At 45.6% G+C, this 18,698-nt stretch overlaps 1 protein-coding gene across 4 annotated transcripts in view; it reads left to right on the top strand.

The window, feature by feature from the left end:
- Positions 1–18,698, top strand: part of atp2b3b (ATPase plasma membrane Ca2+ transporting 3b) — a 137,928-nt gene that overhangs the window by 60,624 nt on the left and 58,606 nt on the right. The window lies entirely within an intron of this gene.

Raw genomic sequence — 18,698 nt, 5'->3', positions numbered from 1 at the left:
TGTTCAGAAGCCAGAGGAGGAGGAGGTAAACCCAGGAATCCAAGGAGAGAGAGAGAGTACTGGTGATGAGAATATTTACAGTGCAGTCCTTAGGAGGGAGTATTACCAGATGTTGGCAGGCAGGTAGGCATATAGGCAGGTCGACAGGCAGACAGGCAGGCAGGCAGGCAGATGGATAGGCAGACAGACAGGAGTCCACATAACTGAGGTTATGTTCCAGCAAAGGTCTGTATCAGCAGCTACCTTAAGAAGCCCATGAGCTCATTAAGAGAATGCATTACAGCTGCAGACAATGAGCTGCCAGAACCAACCAGAAGGGGAGGAGCAGAGATCCTACAACAATATGTCATATTTGTGTTTTGTATTTATTGGTATTTATTTTGATCTCCATTAGCTGTAACAAGTACCGGTACTCTTCCTGGAGTCAATCAAACATAGTGCTCAGAAAAACAATTTCGTCACCAGCTTTCACAATACTACAAAAAGTGACAGAATTTTAACAAAAATAAATAATAACCACCCCCCACCCTCACCCACACACACACACACACACACACACACACACACACACACACACACATACACACACCTACAGTTACACAAAATATTCGAAAACCTACAATCCCATAGCTTAATGAGGTTATAATTTCAATGTGATTATTACAAAATAAATTTGATTTATCCAGCAAAACAAAAACCAATGTATCCTTTAAAATAAATCAGGTGTTTGCATTTACCATCATTAAACAAGCACGTCATTTGACCCAAAAGTTTGTTTCTTAGAAGATAGCTTTTCAAAAGGACTTCAAACTGGTATTTACTGGTGGCATTGATAATGTCATTTGGTAAATTATTCCAGCCAAACATTGCCCTATACATTACAGCATTTATACCGTTATTTGTCTTTACACTTGGAAGTGTGAACGTGCGCTTTATGGCATGTCTGGTTTCATACTTATGTTCCTCAGAACTAAATGATAGCTCAGTATAGAGAACTTTTGGAAAATTTACTGTAACAAAGCCTCTAGTCAGTTTCATCAATGAAGCTGTAAATCTGTTTTTCACTGTAAGCAAAGACAATGTATTATGCATCCAGATCACATTGATTCTAAGAGGACATTGAAGTGCACATCGAGCTGCTCTGTTTTGGACCATCTGTAGAGTCTTTATATGAGTTATAGCAGCAGATGACCAAATCTCAGAGCAATAATCCAGGTGTGACAGAACAAGTGTTTGTATCACATCCACAGTAGTGTTCAGAGGTAACATATAAGAACCTCTTCTAACCATTGAGAGACCTCTGGCCATTCTGTGCACTACTGTACTTATATGCTTAGACCATGATAATTCTTCATTAATCTCAATACCAAGCAATCTGGCCTCTTTCACCTGCTCAACATTTATATATTTTACAGTAAGACTCAGCTTGGGTTCATTCCTCAGCATATGTCTGGTTCCAAAAACAATACTTTTTGTCTTGCGAACATTTAGTAGTAATATGTTATTTGTGACCCATTCGAATACACGTTTTAATTCTTCATTTAACACATTTTTAAGTTGTTGAACTGTTCCATGTGATAAATGAATAGTTGAGTCATAAGCATACAGGTCCTTCTCAAAATATTAGCATATTGTGATAAAGTTCATTATTTTGCATAATGTCATGAGGAAAATTTAACATTCATATATTTTAGATTCATTGCACACTAACTGAAATATTTCAGGTCTTTTATTGTTTTAATACGGATGATTGTGGCATACAGCTCATGAAAACCCAAAATTCCTATCTCACAAAATTAGCATATTTCATCCGACCAATAAAAGAAAAGTGTTTTTAATACAAAAAACGTCAACCTTCAAATAATCATGTACAGTTATGCACTCAATACTTGGTCGGGAATCCTTTGGCAGAAATGACTGCTTCAATGTGGCGTGGCATGGAGGCAATCAGCCTGTGGCACTGCTGAGGTCTTATGGAGGCCCAGGATGCTTCGATAGCGGCCTTTAGCTCATCCAGAGTGTTGGGTCTTGAGTCTCTCAACGTTCTCTTCACAATATCCCACATATTCTCTATGGGGTTCAGGTCAGGAGAGTTGGCAGGCCAATTGAGCACAGTGATACCATGGTCAGTAAACCATTTACCAGTGGTTTTGGCACTGTGAGCAGGTGCCAGGTCGTGCTGAAAAATGAAATCTTCATCTCCATAAAGCTTTTCAGCAGATGGAAGCATGAAGTGCTCCAAAATCTCCTGATAGCTAGCTGCATTGACCCTGCCCTTGATAAAACACAGTGGACCAACACCAGCAGCTGACACAGCCCCCCAGACCATCATTGACTGTGGGTACTTGACACTGGACTTCTGGCATTTTGGCATTTCCTTCTCTCCAGTCTTCCTCCAGACTCTGGCACCTTGATTTCCAAATGACATGCAGAATTTGCTTTCATCCGAAAAAAGTACTTTGGACCACTGAGCAACAGTCCTGCTTCTCTGTAGCCCGCTGTTTCTGGTTCAAAAGTGGCTTGACCTGGGGAATGCGGCACCTGTAGCCCATTTCCTGCACACGCCTGTGCACGGTGGCTCTGGATGTTTCTACTCCAGACTCAGTCCACTGCTTCCTCAGGTCCCCCAAGGTCTGGAATCGGCCCTTCTCCACAATCTTCCTCAGGGTCCGGTCACCTCTTCTCGTTGTGCAGCGTTTTCTGCCACACTTTTTCCTTCCCACAGACTTCCCACTGAGGTGCCTTGATACAGCACTCTGGGAACAGCCTATTCGTTCAGAAATTTATTTCTGTGTCTTACCCTCTTGCTTGAGGGTGTCAATAGTGGCCTTCTGGACAGCAGTCAGGTCGGCAGTCTTACTCATGATTGGGGTTTTGAGTGATGAACCAGGCTGGGAGTTTTAAAGGCCTCAGGAATTTTTTGCAGGTGTTTAGAGTTAACTCGTTGATTCAGATGATTAGGTTCATAGCTTGTTTAGAGACCCTTTTAACAATATGCTAATTTTGTGAGGTAGGAATTATGGGTTTTCATGAGCTGTATGCCAAAATCATCCGTATTAAGACAATAAAAGACCTGAAATATTTCAGTTAGTGTGCAATGAATCTAAAATATATGAATGTTAAATTTTCATCATGACATTATGGAAAATAATTAACTTTATCACAATATGCTAATATTTTGAGAAGGACCTGTATATTGCTATTTTAGTCTTTTTCAAAACCAATGGCAAGTCATTTGTATATACTGAAAGTGGTCCTAAACAGCTTCCGTGTGGTACACCACAGCAAACAGTTTTCACCTCTGATAGGTTCCTATTAAAAAAGAAAGACAAAAGTGTGCCTCCTATTTTCAAAATTACTCTTTAACCAAATTAATGCTGCTGGACTGAACCAGTAACACTATTTTTCTAAGCAGAAAGTGGGGTTAATGAGCTCAAAAGCTGCGCTGAAATGTAGCAGTATGTCTCCTGCTAGCCTCTTGTTATCTAATGCCTTGAGCGAATCATTTTTTATCTGGGCCAAAGCCATAGCCGCCGAATGACCTGCTCTATATGCATGTTGAAAATCTGTATACAAGTTATAATCTAAAAAATATTTTTGAATTACTTCAGATACAACCTTCACAATAATTTTGCTTAGGGCGGTCAAGAGACTAATTGGTCTACTGTTAAAACCACAGAATGGTGCAGATGCATTTTTTGGTAATGGCATAATTTTAGCCGTTTTCCAAGCCTGTGGAAAGATGCCATGGTGAAAACTAAAATTTACAATGTGAGCTATAGGAACCGCATTTATACTTGCAGCAATTTTCAGTAATTTTGAATCAACATTATCAACACCCGATGGTGTCTCTTTGCATTCTGCCAACAATTTTTCTACTGTGTCTACAGTAACATTAAAAATATCAAAAGTACATCTTTTTCCTCTCATAATGCTATTCCTTATTAAAACTTTTGTATTTATAATTTTATTTTGTTCCATATCCGCTGTCAGCTTATTAATTTTAGCGCATAAATAATCATTTAAGTGATTGGCTATATCCATTGGCTTTGTAATAAAATGGTGTTGGACCTCTTGTTTGCTGAGTATTGGATTATCTGCCCGTTGTTGGACGTCACTGTGCCCCTCCAATGGCATCGGCCATTTTGTACCCTGGACAGCCCGCTCCTACATATCCCATCGAGCATTGCGACTGATATGACTGGGCGTCCCCAGTCTGACTTCACAGGATGCTATATAGGAGGCGCTCATGTTTGAAAACTCGCCTTCCTCTGGAAACCGATCTGGTGATTGAAGCGCACCACTTTAAGAGAAGAACTTTGTGAAGAGTTTCATTCATTCTCTCTCGTTGGACAACGAACCATTCAAACTGAAATCTTTGGAATAAGAAGGCCAGAGATTTCACTTTGCCGATCGAAGACGTGAGTTAACACGTAACTGAGAACACGGAGCTTCAGAGAGACGGACCGCTACCGTGTTTCATTTTCAAGTCGACTTTGATGGTCAGATCATATTTTTCCTTTTTGTCAAGAAAACCGAAGGACAAAGACTGACCGTTCCCCTGAAGTTAATTGTGGACGCACAATTAACTCAACCCCACGTTTCCTCGCTCGAATTCCCTCGCTCAGGAAGAAGACGACACAAGTAAAACCCATTTCTTTTTTTAAATTTCTTTATTAGAAGGCCTGGGCAGGGTCAGAGGTTGTAGAAGCGATCAGAATCGCTGGTTAGGATCTCATGTGTTCTGAATAATATGTGCATGTAACCTTGCTTGTTGAAACTTTGATGTGTTATGTAATATCGGGATCCGCCATGTTCCCCAGAGCTGTCTGTGTTTACTATCTGAACGTGGGTGCGTTGCAAGACTGGACTGTTAAAACGACCTCATGGTAAAATTCTCCATTTTACCTTTGTCTTCAATCTCACTGTGCTAACTTGCCGCCAAAAGTTATCAATCCTTCGTGGTCAGGAGTTAGGGGGGAAGTTTTATGATCAGAAGATCATAAAAGACACTCTAAGCTGCACTCCAACCCCCCACCAGTCATCACCACACCCCCCTTTCATATCCTCTCCCTTCATCTGTTGTGCCATAAACTGCTGGTTGACTCAATACATACCCACTACCGTTTGTTGATTTTGCTTATTTAGATGTGTTACCCCTGTGTTTGTAGAATTTTGCATGTTGAGTAGGTGAAAATTAATAAATATTCACATAGATAAAGAGAGAGCGTTTGGTGTTTTATTGTGTGCAAAAAGTGATGTGTCAGTCAAAATAAGGTTCAAGTTCCACACGTTTCGGCAGAAACGGTCGATTAAACAGTGACATCTCCGGCAATAGTTATTAACTATTACGGAGTATTTAACGGTTGTAATTGTCAGAGGCGTTGAGCCACAATTACAACACCAGAAATATCTCTGGTCTCGATTCGTAAATGAGGATTTATGGTTAAGAAATTGATTTTGTCAGATTATGATTTGTAATTATAATTATTGATCAAGATTATTCAATCAATAATCATACTCCCAACATATGGCGTCCCTTTGACGGGCCTTAAAAAGACAGACATCAAATCACTGTTGCACAGAATGAACAGTTGTGATCTCCGTTAACAAGACGTTTATTGGGAGACTTGAGTTTCGCACAGAACGTTTGTGAATTAGGGGATTTCGATTAGGTTGTGCTCAGTTCTACTGCAAAGGATAACATTAGCTTTCAGAGGTGTTTGTTGTGGATGCAAGGTGAAAGTTGGTTTAACTTGTGGAAAGTTAAAGTTAATTTCCAGTTGCCAGCCTGCTGCTGCAGCTGTAAAAACCAGCGCTGATAAACAGCAGACCTGCCCCAGTGTCCGCTGGGCGTAATTACAGTTGTGACCAACATTCTCCCAGTCAGTTAGAGAACAACACCTACATCTGGTGGCCATTTAATAGATTACAGATTGCAGCTGGATTTCCCAAACCGCAGACCTGCACTCAGTACCATCTGGTGGTCACTAGTGCGAATTGCATTTCCTACGTTGATATTTTTTTTTAAATCACTCAATTCATTAACACAGGCAGATTATTCCATCACCTATGATCAAAAGGGCATAACTTAAAGTTGAAAGTTGAAGTTACAGATCATTCATTACCACTTTTGAAAACATTTAAGCATTTTTGCTGGGTTTTAGTGTGTGAAGCATGTTTTGATCTGACTCATAAAACTAACTTAGATGTCTAACAGGAAGGTAGGTGATTCATATTAGAGAACACTAACATTTATTTGAAGCTAAGAACAGCATTGAATGTTTAGTTTCGTTTTCCCATTTTTTAAATTTTATTTTGAACTTGGTTTCTGGGTTATTTCAAAAAATTATTTCCCATTTTTCCCTTTTTTGCATGTTTTCTTGATTAACCCCATTAAAGCATAGACTTGGGTAAGCCACAGTTTGAACGGTCAAACTTGTGTGCCCATTTTAAGCAAACCCATACACCTGGAAGAGACAGGTATGAATCAGACAGCTAGCTGAATAGCTTAGCCTGTTGTGTGCAGCTAATTAAGTTTAGCAATCCTTAATCACTGAACAGCTTAGCCTGTTGTGTGCAGCTAATTAAGTTTAGCAATCCCTAATCACTGAACAGCTTAGCCTGTTGTGTGCAGCTAATTAAGTTTAGCAATCCCTAATCACTGAACAGCTTAGCCTGTTGTGTGCAGCTAATTAAGTTTAGCAATCCTTAATCACTGAACAGCTTAGCCTGTTGTGTGCAGCTAATTAAGTTTAGCAATCCTTAATCACTGAACAGCTTAGCCTGTTGGTGTGCAGCTAATTAATTTAGCAATCGTTAATTACTGAATAGCTTAGCCTGTTTGTGTGCAGCTAATTAATTTAGCAATCGTTAATCACTGAATATCTTAGCCTGTTGAATTGCTGCTAATTTATTTAGTGGTGGTTCATAAATAAACAGTTTGTGTGCGTGCATTGTGCATTTTGGGCCAAAGATGGAGGGAACATCCCAGACTGCAGCTGGAGATGTGTGTATGGTGGAGGACCCCATAGGAATGCAGGCACAAGAGGTGATTGGGTCATTGATTCTGTTGTCCCCCGAGGAGCGTAAAGGCCTCAATGATTATGGCATTGAGCAATGTGAAGCCAGGATTCAGGAGTTGCTCCAAGTCATTAAAAACCCACCGAAGGACAGACGGGTCTCAGATGTGTTAGGACAGCTCACTCTGTTGTATCAGCGAAGGTTAATGTTGGAAGTTGACCAGTGCGTTAAACTGCAGTTCGAGCTGAATGATACTTTGCAGACGGTGGATGTCCTTCGAGGGGAAATAACAGAAGTGGGAAATAGATTGGAAGCAATAGAGGGTAGCCATGCCACCCCGCCCCCCCTGGAAGAATGGGGGGACAAACCGAAACCCATCTCACAGGTTGAAACCTTTGGAGGTGAGCCACACCTGCGAAACCCTGAGAGAACCTGCAGGTCAGATCTGGAGGATGTAGAAGCTGCTCTCCAGAGATTACCTTTCCATGCTCATGGGGTTCCCCAGACATCCACCGAGGTAAGAACGGGGGTAAGTAGTCAGAATAGGTTCAGTGGTGCGGTGCCCCACCCCACTGCAATCAGCAGCCATGAACGGTACCTAGCTGGGGACCCAGCAGGTGTAAATAGTTCACGGTTCAGATGCGAGCAGCCGTCAAACGTGACTCGCAGTACGGTCCTCTACGATCCCTCACCTCCGCCACGGCGACAGGAGTGCCGCCCCTGGGATTCAGGTGGCTCCTACCGCCCTCAACCGCTGCCCAGGACCCGAGTCCGGGAAGCACAGGGCCCACAGTTATACCGGGAGCAGCCTCCACTGCCTCCTCCGAGGATGAGGCGTGATGCACCGATACCCTCTGAGTGCAGCCGGAGTGAACTCTCCGATGATGACTCAGATGGGCCGGGACCAATCCCTGAGAGGGGATTGCGCACCCGCCAGCTTGAGTCCCTTGCTAAAGACATAGAGCGTTTCGACCCTAATAAGGCAGAATCAAACATTGATGATTACCTTTGGGAAGTGGAACGCTGTCTTCTAGATTTGTACAGCCCATCAGCACGGGAGAAACTGAAACTCATCTGGAAGACAACGTCCAGGAGCGTCCATGTTTTCATGGAGAGCCTGACACCCGCAGTCCGAGACCGTTATTCAACCCTTTGCGAAGCTTTAAGGGAGGAATATTCTGTGTACACGGACCGGGCCTCAGCCACACTTGGTGCTTTCACGATCCAGCAAAAGAAAAGCGAAGCACCCAGGGAGTATTACTGGCGCTTGAGAGCCGTTTACTTCCAAGGACGCAATGCGCCAGGCATTGAGGAGGAACATGCTTTTAAATCCCTGTTCCTCCACAACCTTCATGAAAGTGTGCGATACGAGGTTACTATGTATTGCAGAACCAAGGCCATGAGCATGCAAGAGATCCGCAAATATCCTCAGATGGTGTGGGAAACACGTGCTCGCCCGACCAAGGGATCGGAGAGCGAGGCTTGGGTTTTACAGGTCCAAACTGACAGAAACAGCCTCGCGTTAGAAGGTCAGGAAATACCTCCAGCAGTAACCCATGCCAAGAACCGGTTCAGGGAACAACGTAGGTTTAGTCCGCAGGACCGGGGGGGTGGCAATGAACGGTACCCAAAGCCTGGTAAATCTGATAACCCTAGGTCCAACAGGCGCCCTGACTACCAAGCGAGGCCGAAAGGTAAGACTGATGGAAAGGGGTGGGACCGACCTGCAGAGGGAATTATGGGGAGAGAGATGAAGGAGGCCTTACGCAAGATGGTAACAGAAGCGGTGCGTGAGGCCACCGCACCCCCACCACCTTCAAAACGCGAAACCAACCACCTGGATAAACCAGATCCGAAACCCCTGTCAGCGTGACTAGGCGTAGATTCCGCCTCCACGGCAACCAGAGTTTATCTGGTCGGGTGGGGAGAAAAACCTGAGAAGCCTCAAGTACCCCTTGAGACCTCGACAGGAAAAACACCCCGGACTCCCTTCCTAAAATTCTTAGGTGAACTAACCCACAACACGCATGCCGGTCGCCTATACTGTCTGACAATTATAGGGGGGTGCGTCAAGGCGAACGCACTCCTGGACACCGGATCAGAAATTAGCCTGATGTGCTCAACCCTGTTTGAGGAGGTGAGTAGAGCTATGCTTGCTCTCGGTAAACTATTTCAAATTGAGGGTTGCGATGTAAGCATAACCAGCTACACCCAAGACCGCTCATACATAACCAGTCGGGTGTGGTTGGATGTTTCATTCCAAGACATGACTTTGGTCCACCCCATTTACATTTGCACACTGGACACCGAGCCTCTACTTGTCGGCCAGGACCTGCTGGACAAGTTGGCCCCGCTCATTGACTGCCACCAGGGCCAACTCTGGGCCCAGGTGGAGACGCCAAAACCCCTGGGCACAAGCAGTAAACCGCCCTTTTCCACCAACCAAGTTTCCAGTGTGGAGGGTCCCAAAGAACCTCTGGCGAAGCTCATGCCTTCGACAGAACCAGTCTCGGGCACCTGTGGGGCACAAGTGCATCCGGCCACCCAGGGAACTGCCCTTCGCGGTCATGACTCGTTTCTCTGCTCTCTGGAAAACGAAGGGGTGAAACTTTACAACCCCAAAAGAGTGGAAGGTGTGCACCTGGAGGACACCTTCACACCGGAAGTGATCTTAGCACTTTGGCTGGAGAAGTCCGCAATGAGCAGGGAGTTATATGACCGTCTGTCCCAAGAAAACCCACATCTAATTGAGGCGCGACGTAGCCACAGTCTGCTCTCAGCAGGCTGGCCACGCCGCCTGCTGAAGGCAACCGGAGTCTGCATCCTCAAGGTGCAGCTGGGCGTGAGACAGCTCGCCCATACCTTCAGCATTGCTCAACATCTGCACCCACCGGTTTTCATCGGGGCAGATCTACTGGTTCGGCTGGGCGCCCAGTTAGACACCTTTAACCAGGTTGTTTGGGCCCGAGCCAACGCTCCCTCAAGCCCCTTTCTGGGAACCCCTGAGGTCATGCTGTCGGGACAAACTACCCCTCAGGCCTGCCAGGCCATCAGTGAGACCGAGTCACTAATACCGCAGCGAACAGCAGGGGTACCGATGCGACTGACGGTCAAAACCGGACAGAAGCTTCAGAACACCCGCGTTTTCTTCCAACCTCTTCCCTACTTCCGGGACTTGAACCTGGTGGTCTGTGGCACGCCCATGCTTGAGTTGAACAACCGTTCGACTTATCTTTTGGTGGAGAATCCAACTCAAGTGCCGATCCAGGTAGCCGCAAGGAAACCCCTGGGCATGCTCATAGACAGTTCTCATCATGACTTCGAGCTAACCATCCCCGTGATTGGAGACATGCCCTTATTTGTATCCGATAGACAGGACTCTCCAGACGTGGTGTCCACGTTCCCGTCAGGCATGATCACAATGGAGAGACATGAGGTCTTAGCAACCAAATCCACCTGTGGTGCTACCCTGGGGCCTGAAGGCAACCTGGTAGTGTACGCACTGGCGACACACCCAGAGCAGCCAGGTCAAGAAGAGCCTGGGACACAGGACTCCTCTAGCGAACCCTGCCCCGGTTTTAAGACCGAGGTCCGCGAGCAGCTGGAGAAAGCCAATGCGCTAAGCACGGAAGAGGAAAGAACGGCTCTTAAAAGCGGTTGTTCTATGAATACCAGTCAGTCCTCTCGAAGGACTCCCATGACTGTGGGGTCACCGACCTCCACATGGTTCGTATTCCAACGAACCCGAACGCGTTCGTGCGTCAATATAAGATACCTCTGGCCGCTTACGAGTCAATTCAAGAGATCCTCGACAAGCTGTTGGAGAAACATATAATACGTGAATGCAACTCCACGTACAACTCCCCAATCTGGCCGGTGTTGAAACCGACCGGGAAATGGCGTCTGACAATAGACTACCATTCACTGAACAAGCAGGTACCCCTCTCACGCTGGCCCATGATTCATCTGGACCAGGAGCTGGCTAAGGTGAGAGACGCTCGCTTCTTCTCCACAGTGGACGTGGCAAATGGCTTTTGGACAATGAAGGTAGACCCGGCCGACCAGTACAAATTGGCGTTTTCCTTTGGGAACCGCCAGTATACCTGGAACAGGTGCCCCTTTGGGTACTCGAACTCTCCGGCTGAATTTAACATCTTCCTTCACAAAGCCATGTCCGATGCCGCAACCCGGGGAAACCTCATTTACGTCGATGACATCCTTATGAGGAGCAGGACGTTCGAGGAACACCTAGCCGAACTTCGGCACGTCCTGGACCAGCTTGGCGTGGCAGGGGCTAAGCTAGCACTCGCCAAAGGCCAATGGTGCAGGACAAAGGTGGAATACGTCGGTTTAACCGTGGGCCCAAACGGCATTGAGCCCCAAGCCAGCAGGATCCAAGCCATCCAAGACATAAAGGCTCCAACGAACGTGTCTGAACTTCGGAGTTTCTTGGGGGTCTGTAACTACTCCCGCCAGTTTATTGAGGACTATGCGGAGATGGCCAGATCCCTCACAGAACTCCTGCGCAAAGACACGCCTTTTACATGGGGGGAACCCCAAGAGCATGCCTTCCAACTCCTGACACAGAAACTTGGTTCTGCTCCCTGCCTGGCCTACCCAGATAAGGACATGGAGTTCTACCTGGAAGCGGGTTTCTCCTCCAAGTGTCTAAGTGCTGCTTTGAAGCAGAAATATGACCAGGACATGCGAGTTGTCGCATACGCAAGCCGACCCTTGAGTGACATAGAGGTTAAGTTCTCCGACTGTGAGAGAGCTCTGCTTTCTACAGTTTGGGCAGTTGAACATTTCCGCAGTTATGTTGGGGGGCAGAAAGTCATTATTGAGACGAGCCACCAACCGGTCATTTTCTTGAACAGCGAACGTTTGAGAGAAGGAAGAGTGTCCAACAGCCGCATCGCAACATGGATGATGGCACTCCAAGGCTATGACGTTGAGGTCAAGTACGGTCAGAATAACAAAATGGTGTTGGGACAAGGGTTAGCAGAATGTCAGCACTGTGAATGCGACACCGTAGCGACCACCATTGACAAACCGGCCACCTCCCAGTCTTCCTCGAATCACCGCTATTTCGATGAAAACGTGTGCGAAGGGCTTCCAAGAGCCTACATTGACGGATGTGCCTTCCTTCATGGAGGTCAACTACAGGCCGGTGTGGGCATCATCTGGGTTGGGCACCACGTCACCGAACCAAACCACTACCAACTGGGGCCGAAAACAAGTCAATATGCAGAGATCGCAGCAGTACTCATCACCCTCCAGCAGGCTACAGCCCTGGACATTAAACAAATGGTGATCTGCTCCGACTCCAACTATGCCCGGCACAGTTTCGTCTCCCATCTCCCGGTGTGGAAAGAGAATGGAATGAAGAATGCCAGGAATAAAGAGGTAAAACACTCCGAACTCTTCCTGGCATGTGACCATCTCACCACAGGGCAGGGAATGGTAGTGTATTGGAAAAAGGTGAAAGGTCACTCCCGGACGTTGGGCCCAGACAAGGACAGAAATGATGAAGCAGACCGTCTAGCCCGATTGGGAGCTGAAAGTGGAACCCCATGGAGTTTCCAAAAGGAACAGCTTCCTACCTCTCATGCCCATGTCATCTGTGCCGTTACTCGGCGACAGACGAAGGAGAGGCGCGAAAACCCCCAAAGCTCTGGGGAGACTCTCCACCTTGGGCGAAAACCCAGTGACACAGACTTGGCAACCATGCAGGACCAAGACCCAAACCTCCACACCATTAGAGAGCTAGTGGCCAACGGTCGGTCAACGGAAACGTCGCCATTGGCGACGGGCGAGACCAAAGAACTGAGAACCCTCCGACGTAACCTGTCCCACCTGAAGCTGGAGAAAGGTTTGCTGGTCTACAACCACAATGGGTGCGGGACGCCCCGATGGGTGGTACCCACTGACCACAGGGGGGTCATGTTAGCCCACGCTCATGACTCTCCTGTAGGGGGTCACAGGGGTCTTAAAGCCACACTCCACACCCTACAACAGGTGGCATACTGGCCTTCGATGGCTCACGACGCCCAAATCTACATCCAAGGATGTTTGACTTGCTGTCAGTTCCAACCGTCACAACCACTCGGTCGGGCACCACTTCAGCGAAGGGGGGTCACATTCCCGTGGTCCCACCTGCAAATCGACTGGGTTGGACCAGTCCCCAAATCGGCCAGAGGTAACAAATACCTCCTAACAGTGACGTGCAGTTTCACCAAGTGGGTTGAATGCTTACCTGCACCGAACGACACAGCTGTAACCACAGCTGTTCTTCTACTGAACCACGTTTTCAGCCGGTGGGGCCTTCCCCTGTCCATTAACTCGGACAGAGGGACGCATTTCACCTCAAGCGTCATGACATCGCTGTTTGACATTCTAGGGGTGAAAGTAAAATTTCACATTCCCTACCACCCTCAATTGTCGGGTCAGGTGGAGCGGATGAACCGTACCATAGTGGCCATGCTAAAGAAGTACGTTAGCGGCAATGGAAAGGACTGGGACATCAAACTCCCCTTAGTCCTGATGGCCATCCGGTCCACCCCCCAACGCTCTACAGGAGTGACACCCTTTGAGATGATGACTGGAAGGCAAATGACTCTCCCACTCCATCTATTGTACCATCCAGAAGATGTGAGTGTGACAACTGCCTACACAGCACACCAATATGTCGCAGACTTGAAGGAGCACCTCAGATCAACATTTGCTTGGGCGCAAACAAACCTGGAAGCCAGCGTAGAGGGTGCAAAAGCATATTATGACCGAAAAGCAGCCCACCGTGAATACGAAGTGGGTGAAAAAGTATTTTATTTCAGATTTGCCCTACCAACCGGACGCTCCAGGAAATTTCTCCCAAAATGGGTAGGGCCCTTCAAAATTGTAGGTAAACTCTCACCAGTGGCCTACAGAATAAGAATCTCAAAATCCAAACAGGCCCCGATGTACAAATGGGTTCACGCGAACCAGATCAAACCCTACCACAGACTCTCCTCCACAGAAACAGGGCTCCCTTCTGGAACTGAGGGAGGAGAGGGGAGCGCATAGGGTCAGTCAGATCGGTGCATGTAAATAAACTCCACACTAACATGCACTAACCACTAACAACTCCATCCATAAAATTTTCCCTTCTATAATCAGGATTTCTCTGTTGCAGGATGGAGGTCATCTGGATGATTGGCATTCTTATTGGCTCCACACTTGCTCTACCAACCGGCGTAGTACAGATAGGACCACCAACCGGCACAGTCCTGCAAGACACCCCCGGGCTGCTTATTACGCGCTGTAGACTCCACACGCAGAGGGTCTTCGTGCGCCTAGACCCGTGGGACGTATACCGTAAACACATCCGTCTTCCGCCACTGATGACTGAAGGAAGACCTCAGGGGACTCAAACCCCCGACACCATAGACCATGCCAAACAGACTACAATCTATATCCTCAAACAAGTGCAGAAATTCATGGTCACCGAAGAGGACCTCAGCGGCAGTAAACGCCCAAAGAGATTCCTCGGTGGATTGATAGCCTCAGCTGCGGCGCTGGGATCTCTGTTTTCCATTGGCCTTTCAGCAGCAAATTCCGTTAGCCTGAAAACTATTCAGAGACACGTGCAAGAATTGGATGACGAAATGCCAGAAATCCAACAAAGACTCCTCCTCCAACAGAGACTATTAGACATACAAACCAAGACCCTCCAGGGCACCGTGGTTACTGTAAACTTACACTCCACCCTTATTAACAATACCCTGCATGCACTGCAAACCCTCACAGAAGTGGTCAGGAATGATTTGATGTACACACAGGTTGTAAGAGATTTGATGCAGGACCTGATTAGGGAAGTTGGTTCATCGGTAGACAGCCTAACTGAAGGACGGATACCCACTTACCTAGTCCCGCTGGATTTGGTGGAGAAAATCCTAAAGTCCACCACAACAGACACCTTGCAACCTCCACAAACACACCTAGCGTATAGCTTAGGCAGTGCAATCCCAATTTTCGTAAATCCGGATAACCTAGAGATAGGATTTATGCTCAATCTTCCTATCATCAAAAGAGCAAACGTATACAGGCTTAAAACAGTGTTAAATGTCGGGTTTTGGAAGGAAAACACACACGTACAACTTAAAACCCCATCATTTTTGGCTTACCACGAGGCTGACCCAAAACTTTATTTGATTCCCAATTTAGACCTGTGCACCAAAACCAAGGACCTCCATTGGGTGTGCCCGAGTAACCCATTTATTAGAGATGTCACCGATTACATGTGTGGGTTAAGGGAGGGAGCTCCCGAACAAAACTGTCAGGCAAAGATAACTCTGAAGGATGTAGGGTTAGAAACCAAGGTCGAACGTGCGGGTAACCGATGGCTTGTAAGCACCCCAGTAACAGAAGCCTTGCTATCCTACTATCAGCACGACACCGTTACCAGAATAAAATTACCCAACCAAACAATGTTCGTCTCCGTACCCCAAGGTGCACTCCTACATCTCGGGGACATAATCCTTCATCACCTTAATCTCGACCGATACGATACAGAAATTGAAATTATGGATGCTTTCAAGGGATATAATTTCAGCATTGACGCTAGTATTGAAAAACAACTGATAGTGGAAGGGACCAAACAGATTAAGTTCAGCCTCACCCCTGCGGAACTAAGCGTCACACCTTTCTCTCGGTATTCCCGGCGAACAGAATGGACAGAAACCCACATTATGACCGTTACGGTAGTTCTCCTTGTGATCGGGTGGGTCGTGACGGCTGGAATGGCACTCACCGCATACAGACAGGTTAAGCGTTTACAGGTCAGGATTGATTCCCTCACATTCATTCCCCCACGGTTCATAGCACCGCCTTTGCCAATGACACAGCCAGGGTCCAGTGCCTAATAGAAGTTGGATGAATAAGCTATGAGCCATGATTTTGTTTTGTTCCTTTTATTTTTATATATACATATAAATGTACGATATCTGTTATTGTTTCATTTTGTCTCAGGATTACCAAAGCTGATGACCAAAGAATGTAATGATGATATGAATGTATTGTCCTGTATTTGTCTCATTGAACAATGTAGAAAGGGATGAGTTTAGTCAGAGTTAGTCCTGCCCAGGCTAACCTCTATCCTGCCCAGTCGTAGGTTTTGAGTAACACAGACAATTTTGTTTTGTTCTGCTTCGCCACGGATCACTGATTGCTCAGCAAAGGACAGAATGGTCCCAGTAGCTTCAAAGACTGCGATTCATCTCACCCTTTGAACCTAGGGGGGAATGTTGGACCACTTGTTTGCTGAGTATTGGATTATCTGCCCGTTGTTGGACGTCACTGTGCCCCTCCAATGGCATCGGCCATTTTGTACCCAGGACAGCCCGCTCCTACATATCCCATCGAGCATTGCGACTGATATGACTGGGCGTCCCCAGTCTGACGTCACAGGATGCTATATAGGAGGCGCTCATGTTTGAAAACTCGCCTTCTGCTGGAAACCGATCTGGTGATTGAAGCGCACCACTTTAAGAGAAGAACTCTGTGAAGAGTTTCATTCATTCTCTCTCGTTGGACAACGAACCATTCATAACTGAAGTCTTTGGAATAAGAAGGCCAGAGATTTCACTTTGCCGATTGAAGACGTGAGTTAACACGTAACTGAGAACACGGAGCTTCGGAGAGACGGACCGCTACCGTGTTTCATTTTCAAGTCGACTTTGATGGTCAGATCATATTTTTCCTTTTTGTCAAGAAGACCGAAGGACAAAGACTGACTGTTCCCCTGAAGTTAATTGTGGACGCACAATTAACTCAACCCCACGTTTCCTCGCTCGAATTCCCTCGCTCAGGAAGAAGACGACACAAGTAAAACCCATTTCTTTTTTTTTATTTCTTTATTAGAAGGCCTGGGCAGGGTCAGAGGTTGTAGAAGCGATCAGAATCGCTGGTTAGGATCTCATGTGTTCTGAATAATATGTGCATGTAACCTTGCTTGTTGAAACTTTGATGTGTTATGTAATATCGGGATCCGCCGTGTTCCCCAGAGCTGTCTGTGTTTACTATCTGAACGTGGGTGCGTTGCAAGACTGGACTGTTAAAACGACCTCATGGTAAAATTCTCCATTTTACCTTTGTCTTCAATCTCACTGTGCTAACTTGCCGCCAAAAGTTATCAATCCTTCGTGGTCAGGAGTTAGGGGGGAAGTTTTATGATCAGAAGATCATAAAAGACACTCTAAGCTGCACTCCAACCCCCCACCAGTCATCACCACACCCCCCTTTCATATCCTCTCCCTTCATCTGTTGTGCTATAAACTGCTGGTTGACTCAATACATACCCACTACCGTTTGTTGATTTTGCTTATTTAGATGTGTTACCCCTGTGTTTGTAGAATTTTGCATGTTGAGTAGGTGAAAATTAATAAATATTCACATAGATAAAGAGAGAGCGTTTGGTGTTTCATTGTGTGCAAAAAGTGATGTGTCAGTCAAAATAAGGTTCAAGTTCCACACGTTTCGGCAGAAACGGTCGATTAAACAGTGACATCTCCGGCAATAGTTATTAACTATTACGGAGTATTCAACGGTTGTAATTGTCAGAGGCGTCGAGCCACAATTACAACACCAGAAATATCTCTGGTCTCGATTTGTAAATGAGGATTTATGGTTAAGAAATTGATTTTGTCAGATTATGATTTGTAATTATAATTATTGATCAAGATTATTCAATCAATAATCATACTCCCAACAATGGCCATCTCATTCAAGAAACGATGGGGTCAATCTAGCATCCCTTCCCAACATATTGTTAAGGATACTCCATAATTTCTATTTGTCCTATTTTTCATTACTAATTATATTTTTATAATAAACTTTCTTTTTCTTTTTATTTAGTTTAGTTACATAATTATGCAGCTTTCTGTATATGTGCCAATCTGATTCATACTGAGACACAGTTGCCACTTTTTTAGCCTCATCTCTCTGCATCATACAATCATCAAGTTCAGCATCAATCCACAAGCTCTTACTGTACTTACTCTTCTCTTTTTTAGTGGTGCATGTGTATCACTTACATGTAAAAAGAGCTTATTGAAGGCTTTCACAGCATCATCTGGATTGTTACTCATCAATACTTCATCCCAACAAATATTTTGCACATCCTCAATAAAATTATTATTTTGTGACCCCCTTTTGGAACTTTGGTTTTCCTGACCATTGCTATTAAGTTATGATTACTACAACCTACTGGGATTGATATCGCCTTCGTACAAAAATCACCAGAGTTTGTAAAAATATGGTCAATCAATGTTGATGTTTTGGATCCATCATTCCTACAGAATATTCTAGTAGGTTTGTCCACGAGTTGTATTAGGCCACATGCCTCAGTAATGGAATGAAGCTTATTTCTTAAAGGACACTGTAATGAGTTCCAGCCTATATATAAATTTCATTTTGACTATCACACACATTGTCTATCATGGTACATAATTTATCTAAGTTGTCAGAATTTGCATTTGGTGGGCAGTAACAACAGGAAACCAGTAATGGCTTTAAATGTGGAATACGAACTTGAAGCCATAATCCTTCAATCTCAGGTAACATTAAATCCATTCTTATTTTTACTGGTATATGTTCCTGTATGTAGATAGCAACTCCTCCGCCCTTGCATTTCTGTCATT

This window comes from Girardinichthys multiradiatus, chromosome 1 (assembly GCF_021462225.1).
Source record: "Girardinichthys multiradiatus isolate DD_20200921_A chromosome 1, DD_fGirMul_XY1, whole genome shotgun sequence".
NCBI lineage: Eukaryota > Metazoa > Chordata > Actinopteri > Cyprinodontiformes > Goodeidae > Girardinichthys > Girardinichthys multiradiatus.
The sequence above is the reverse complement of the archived record's forward strand: the minus strand, read 5'-3'. Positions and strand labels throughout refer to the sequence as shown.